The sequence below is a fragment of the Phascolarctos cinereus genome, unplaced genomic scaffold (assembly GCF_003287225.1).
Source record: "Phascolarctos cinereus isolate Bilbo 61053 unplaced genomic scaffold, phaCin_HiC Scaffold_9;HRSCAF=440, whole genome shotgun sequence".
NCBI classification, from domain to species: domain Eukaryota; kingdom Metazoa; phylum Chordata; class Mammalia; order Diprotodontia; family Phascolarctidae; genus Phascolarctos; species Phascolarctos cinereus.
In genome coordinates this window covers 72295817-72304046 of record NW_027556402.1, presented here as the reverse complement: position 1 = coordinate 72304046, position 8230 = coordinate 72295817, and positions in this window count along the sequence as shown.

Sequence of the window (8230 nt, the reverse complement as noted above, 5' to 3'; positions counted from 1 at the left end):
AGGGAGGAACAATGAGATTATGATATCTAGAAACAGACAAATAAAAACAAACTATTTGGTATTGAGTGTCTTTCACATTCTGAATCCAATCTATTTTTTTTCCGTCTCTAAGTTGTACAACAGCCTCCAAGGACATTACACTTAGATAAACTGAACTATTTGCTATCTCCAGAACAAATTCGGAGCTTTTTATTTATTTATTGCACTTTGTTTCAAATCATAACAATCTATATACCTGGAATGTCTTAATGTCTTGCTTCCAACTTAGACTATTGAAATTCTGTCCAAGAATCAGCCCAGAGAGGATTCTGGGAAGATGGTGGAGTAGGTCAGAAAATTCCAAACTCTCCAGATATCCTACATAAATGAGATAAAATAGCATCTCAGGGCAAATGTAGAGCACTAAAGACAAACAAGAGTTGGGGCAGAATAGTTGTCCTCCTGGGACAAAGGGGAAGATACTGAAGATAAGAGGTTTGGTCCTTGTGAAGAGCAAACACTTCCAGGCTAGTTCCATTGAAACAGAAAGTAGCAAGCCCTAGGGTTAGCTGGGGTGGAAGGTAGCCTAGGCTCCAAGCACAGGAATTTTTTACCTCCTGGACACTGAGGGAAATCCAGAATCTGAGCAGGGGAAGATTGAGGGAACCTCTGCTGATAAGGGACACTAGAACCAGAAGAGCTGCCAAGACATGGCCCTAGGTGAGAAGGAACTAGCATAGTGCCAGTGAGTGGTGAAGCAGTGGGGCAGGGGCATTGTTGACTGTGAACATTTATAGGAAAGTTAAGGTCTTGATTTTGGTTCCAGGCCAGAAGGGAGAACTGAAGGGGGATCTAAGGTCAGAGGCACAACCCCCACAGCCGAGGTCTAGAGGTGATTACAATAAATAAGCTACTATAAATTTTTTTATAAATGAGCAGGCAAAGGAGAAAGAACCAACCATAGAAAGTTACTAAGGAAATAGAGAAGACCAGGGTTCATCTTCAGAGGAAGACATTGAAGCAAAAAAAAAAATGCTTCTCCTATCCCAAAGAGTAATGTCAAATGATCACCTGCCCAAAAAGGATTCAGAAAAGAACTTTAAAAGGACTTTAAATATCAAATGTGAAAGATTGAGGGAAAAAAATTAAAATAAGAATAATCCAAAAGAGAAAACAACAAAAACAAAACAAGATTATGAAAAGAAAGTCAACTAACTAGAAAAGGAGATCCAGAATCTTAAGGGGGAAAAATGACTCTTTGAAAATTAGAATTGGGCAAGGGGAAGCCAGTGAAGTTAAAAAGACCAAGAAATAACAAAACAAAATATAAAGAATGAAAAAAATAGAAGAGAAAGTACAACATCTCATCAGAAAAACAACTGATCTAGAGAACAGATCAAGAAGAGAAAACATAAAAATAATCAGACTACCTGAGAGCTATGATCAAAAAAAGAATCTTGATATAATAATATAAGAAATAATTAAAGAAAATTGTCCTGAAGTGTTAGAGCAAGAGGGGAAAGTAGAAATAGAAAAAAAAATGTACTGATCACCATCTAAAAGAGATCCTATAAAGAAAACCCATAAGAATATTATAGCCAAATTCCAAAACCTCCAGCTCAAGGAGAAAATATTATAAGCAAAAAGAAAAAAAAAAACAATTCAAATATGGCAGAGCCACAATTAGAATGACACAAGACCTAGCATCAGCTAGACTAAATAAAAGACTGCAGGTCTTGGAATACTATATATTGAGGAACAAACAAAAAAAAAAGACCTGGGTTTATGGCTAAAAATATCATACCCAGCAAAGTTAAGCATAATCTTGAATTTTAAAAAAAATGGATATTCAGTGAATTACCAGACTTTCAAGGTTTTGTTGCAAAAAAAGACCTAAAACCTATTAAAAAAATTTAACATACACTATCCAAGAGAAATATAAGGTAAACATCAAAGACTAATTACAAAGGGCTCAATAACAACAAATTACTTTTTATATGAGGAAATGTAAATCACATATCTAAGATTATAATTAGTTAATTCAAACGAAAGATTGGGGTACAGCTGAGTATGATGCAACTCTAAAAAGTAAACCATCTAGGAAAAGGTAAAAAGACACACATGAAATGAAAGAAGAAGAATTGACACAGATGAATTAGATGGGAGGGAGGGCTGGTATTCTGTAATGGGTTAAAATCAACAATATAGATAGATAGATGATAGATAGATAGATAGATAGATAGATAGATAGATAGATAGATAGACAGATGGATATAGATAGATAGACATATGTTTATTTATTTATTTATCTAGAAGGATATAAAAGTTTTCTAAATTCAGAAATAATTAAAAGACTGAGGGGATACAGAAGGAGGAGAGGATAAGGGAGGGATCCTTGGAGGAGGGTGGGTTAAGTAACAGGAGGGCAACATTGTTGGTAGAAATAAAGCAGAGAAAGGATAAAATAAAGCAGTAGGGATAAAATAAAAGTTAGGAGGGATAAAATGGATAAAATAAAGATAGGAGTATAATTTGCTAGGTAAAAAAAAACACGGATTGTAATAATGATCTCAGAAAAAGTTAAAGCTAAAATAGATTTAGTCAAAAGAGAAAAATAGGGAAACTGCATTACATATCAGACATATTAATTAATATTGTTTTAGGTTATTTAAAATAACTAGACAGTATAAGGTTAGAATATTGCTATGGTGTAGGAAATGATAAGTTGGTGTATATAGAAAAATATGGAAAGACTTGGACTTTTGAAGGAAGATGTTATCCACCTTCAGAGAAACAGAGGACAAACAGATGCACGTGAATATATATGTGCATGATTATAGATATCTATGTATATGTATGTATATGTAAGTGTATAACTGTAGGTATATGTGTGTGTAAGTGTGTATGTGTATGTATATATGTATGTGTGTGTATATGCGCTTAATTGTAGTCTTCTAGAGGGAGGGCAAAAAAGGAAGGAAAAGAACAAAGTAAAAAGTACACAGCAGATAAAAGAAAACCTACAAGGAAGCAAAGAAAAGATGGGCACTTCTGATTAACATAGGCTTTCTTGAAATGGAAATTTATGGTTTTATGTTCTGCTGTGTACATGGCAGTCTTTTTTTTTCTTTTCTTATTTTGTATTCTAGCATTTAAGTTTAAAATGTGTTTCTATTTTCTTATTTTGTATTTACTTTTAAAATAAATTAACTAAAAAATCAGCTCAGGTGACACTTCCTTTACATAGCCTCCCATGATTCTTCAACCAGCACTCCACATTATTTGCTCTTTTCTTCCACCTGAAAGGCAGTCTGATTCACATTATAGTTTGGATGTGCACTTGCTTTATCATTCCTGCTACATTATAAATTTCTGAGAATGGGAAGCATGCTTTATTTATCCTTGTTTCCCTCCTAGAACCTACTATACAGTTCATTGCATGTAATAGAAGCTTAGTGTTGTAGATAGAGAAAATATTGGGTTTTGATTCAGAAAAACCTTGGGTTCAGATTTCACTTCTGGTATTTACTAACTGTGTGAGTGTGAATGAATTATTTAACCACTCTGACCCTCAGTTTTTGCATCTGTAAAACTGAAATAATAATAGCTATGTTACTTACCTTGAGGGATTTTTTTTAAGATTAAGAAATAATTCATACAAAGTACTTTACAAATTTTTGAAAACCATGTTAGATATACTTAATAAATATTTGCTGAATGTTTACTTAATGGATAGAAACAGAGAAAATATAGTACCTAGAAAGACCTAAAGGCCCTCTCTTACCCTCTTCTTCAGGCTATGATGCTAACATTTTGTTCTAAATTTCTCTTCAATAGCCTACTTTTCAAGATTCAATGATTATCCTTTGATGGTATGGATGTTTGCAACAGTTTCTGATTATATCCAATCAAGGAGGTTGGATTTCCAGTTACCATAATATAGGCAATTAGTCTAACCTAGTATGGCTGTTCTTATAGTCTTCTTTGGTTGGGATCCTGTAGAAAAAGGATTATAGTGTACATTGTAGATTTAAACAATCTAAATAAACAAATAAAATGTATACATGTACATGTGTACATATATACATGTGCAATTTCATATATATATCTCATATCTATGCATACAATATACACACACATAAATTATATGTACATATACATATTTGTGTTGTGCATATATATAGCATATATGTATGTATATATGTATGTATTTCTTATATCCTCTTTATTTTTAACTTTCAAAACTACTTTAACTTTTTACTCCATCTTCCCTCCCCCCAAAATAAAGTAACCCCATGTACTTCAAGCCACAATAGGGAAGAAAAAGCTACCATAGTTAGTATTCTACAAGTGGTTGGTCATTTAGAACATTGATCCACTGAATTTTTGTAAAAATGATAGTGAGAAGCATTAATTAATGAGCACTGACTCTTATCCATGTCCCTCTCATGGAGACCTTCTTATCATGGCTACCTATAAGTTGGAGTTATACTACTGAAGCTTCCATGGAACTGTCCCTAGAATTATGTCCCTACACTAAATTTATTGATATTTTAAGGCAATGCAATTAATAATTTTCAAGTTCTCTCTATGTATAATATAATACAATTGCACAACTATACCATACATCATACTGTCTGGTAGGAACAATGATGCACACTTTCTCTGGGCACAGAAATACGGTGTTGGTCTTATTATCACATAGGTCTTCATTCCATTCATATCCTAATCAAATTCACTTCTATATACACATAAACATTACCTCTGTTGGACATGTCAAAGGGTATATCACATTACAGTATACTATGATTTCCTCATTATACTCTCTTCTTATTTCGTATAGTTAACATAGTTCCCTAAAGATGATAGGGCCTTGAGGGCAGCTAGGTAGCACAATGGATAGAGCACCAGCCTTGGAAAAAGGAGAACCTAAATTCAAATTTGGCCTCAGACTCTTGACACTTATTGGCTGTGTGACCCTGGACAAGTCACTTAATTTCAAGTGCCTCAGAAAAAAACTATCTATCTATCTATCTATCTATCTATCTATCTATCTATCCATCTATCTATAAGATGATAGGGCCTTTTCATGTAACTCAGCTATAAAAATGAATATGTTGCTTCCCTCAGTAAAAGGTGAACTCGTTGAGAGAAAAGATTTTTTCTGTCTTTCTTGTACCTCCAGTTTTTAGTACAGTGTTTTACCCATAATATAAGCTTAATAAATGCTACTTCTTTCATTTATGTAGCATAACTTTTTATATTCTCTGTTCATGTAGATATTCACACATGAAGCAAGTGAATGATTCTCAAGGCGATCAATGATTTTATATGCATAAAGTTCTAGTTGCTTATGTGGGCACAAGTAGATGCCAAAGACAATAAATATCACCAGCAGTACCCAGGCCTTTGTGGTCAGTCATAGATTCTCTGTAGGCCTCTTAGAACTACACTTTTGAGAAGTCAACACCTTGATTCATCTTGCTTGTTCACATACAAGGCCCCAAGCGGGGTGGGAATGGACACAAGTGCTCTTACACAATGACACAAATCCTAACTACTATATTCAGGTCCTTAGTCTTGGTTTCTATTCTCAACATTAATAATGTCAAACTCAAATGGAAAAGAAACCTTGAAGTCCCATACTGGTTTTGAAAACCACAAACTAACATTATCTCTGTTGCATTGCATTTTTTAGTGATTTTGTCAAACATTTCACAATTAAATTTTAATTTGGATCCTTGGATTTTTAAGACTGCTTGCTCAAGTTGCACACTTCTGTTCTACATCTCCACCTTTCTCACCATCTTCATAATTCAGCAAACTGAGGAGCTAAAGCATTACAATGTAAAGAATAGTAAATATGGAGTCAGAGGATGTGGGTTCAAATAAATCACTACTCTGTGATTTCTTTGACCTAGGGAAAGTCATTTAACTTATAAGGGATTTTTTCTCACCTACAAAATTTTTTTCTTCAAAAAAGTTGTAATAGATAGTTTTAAGGTCTCTTTCAGCCCCAGACCTATGATCTACTATTTTTCTCTAATGGACTATGCTAGATACCAAGAAGTGGAAAAGATGAATAGCCCTCGTTCTCAAGGAAGATAAAGAACAATTGGTAGAAATAAAAATATGTGGCACGGTGTGAAAATAGACAAGTAAATGGTAAAGACGCAAGTTCTCAGATCCATGGGTTGCTTGCTACTGTCAGCGATATTCTCAGTTTTTGCCATTGACTCAAACAAATGCATATAGCTGGATGAACAACATATGAACAAATTAGTATTAGAGTGATTCAGGAAAAAAAAAAGCTTACATAGTAGAATCTAATGCTACTAAGTTAAAAAAAAATGTGTTCTTTGAGTTTGAATTCATAGGCAGGCTACAGACTTTACCAGAAAAATACAGAGTAGCACCAAAATGGACTAAGATCTGTTTTGCCAATGTATCTTCAGTGCCATTCATCTGATTGCAACTATTGCCTGATTTATTTTCCTCCACTAAAAATGGAATTTCTGAGATGTTTAAATGCCCAATCAGTCAACATTAGCTAAAGAAGCTCAATCTCCCCATTAGATAAGAATAAGCCACCTGGTCCTTGTCAGTATTATCAGCAGTTAATTCAATGGATAGGGACATCTCAAGGTGAAGTCTTCTTTAGGATTGCAAATACAGACTTCAGAGGAAGGAAGCAGCTGTATTCGCCAGGCTAGGGCACTTTGTTTCAGATAGAATATCAATGGACTGTTTATGGAATAACAAGAGAACATCACATTGTGAGGAGCAATGAAAGGCTTTAAAAAAAAACCTGTATAATAAACATGTCTAGATGGTTACAGCTCTGGCAGATCACTACACAGGAAATATTAGGGGTAAATCTCTTACTCATCCATTTTTCATGAAACATTCTGTACTATACATCACAGCTGCAAATCTGCCCTCTGAAGTCTGCAGTTCCTTAATGACACAGGAGATTTAGGGCATGGGGTGGAGTCAAACTGACATGTGACTGATGAGGTGGAAGTATGAGTCTGAGGGCCATTGAACACTGTGAATTTTCCCAATGTATCATAATTACAGAAACACCTGTGCTGAATAGATGGTGCCGATTCAGAGAAAAATCACAGTTCTCAATGAGCTCTGAGATCTTTCATCTTCGACCATGCTTGGTAGGGGAAGAAGAGTTCTTGTCATATGGAATTATTATGTCATTGGGTTGCATGCTTTACAGGATTATGTTGAGTTCAACTGGATATCTTGTTCTTAGCTTAAAAATAGAAAATCGGGCATGGAAAAAGCTATTACAGAAGTGAGATATGTGTGTATACACACATATATGTATACATGTGATATGTATACACACACATGTGTGTGTATATATATATATATATATACATATATAATATATAGTATGTATACAATGTTGAAATTAGGGAATTGTATAGTATAGGAATATGTGTAGTGTAGGGAAGGTCAGAATAATTATTCTAGTTTTAGAGATAACAAAACTGAGATCTGAAGAGGTTAAATGATTTGTTCAGGGTCACACAGAAAATAAGTATGGGAGCTGAGATTTGAATTCAGGTCTTCTAACTCCAAGATCTTCCTATCACAATGTGTTAACTTCTCTGAATATGGAGCTGAAATACTGGAGATTGAGGGAAGAAAAGAAGAATTAGTTTTAAAATGTTTCATATGATGAAATAATCAAAGCAGGCTCACTTTGAATGTTTTCCCTACCATTGTCAAGTCCATCATTGGCAAAACTCAAGCACACACTCCATGAACAAATTAACATAGCACTTGAAAAGGTGTAATGACAGTGCAGCCATTCTATAAGGCAACACTTTTAGCCCAAAGTGCACTTAACCATTCACTATTCCTCCAGGGGATTTAAAATAGCTTTGTGTCTATTTATGGGGCTTTTTTGGCCTTTCAAAATGATGAAAAGAGAAAAAAAAATCTATAGGTAGAGGGTGGAACAAGGGAGGAGTAGCCAAGGAGGTGGGAGGCTAGAACAGCCAAGATGTGATCATTAGGAGGGTTATTGTAAGAGAAGGACAAAAGTAGGGGCGAACTAAAGTAGTTCTCTATTTTAGTGAAACCTACATGAGGTCAATTTGCAGTAGTAAACATCCAATAGAAAATCATTTCATCTTTCATGTTCTGGTTCCTGATTTTACCTCTACATTTAAATGCTGACTTTCTAACAAGAGAAATGGCTGATACTTTTTGGTTGGCTCTTGCCCTG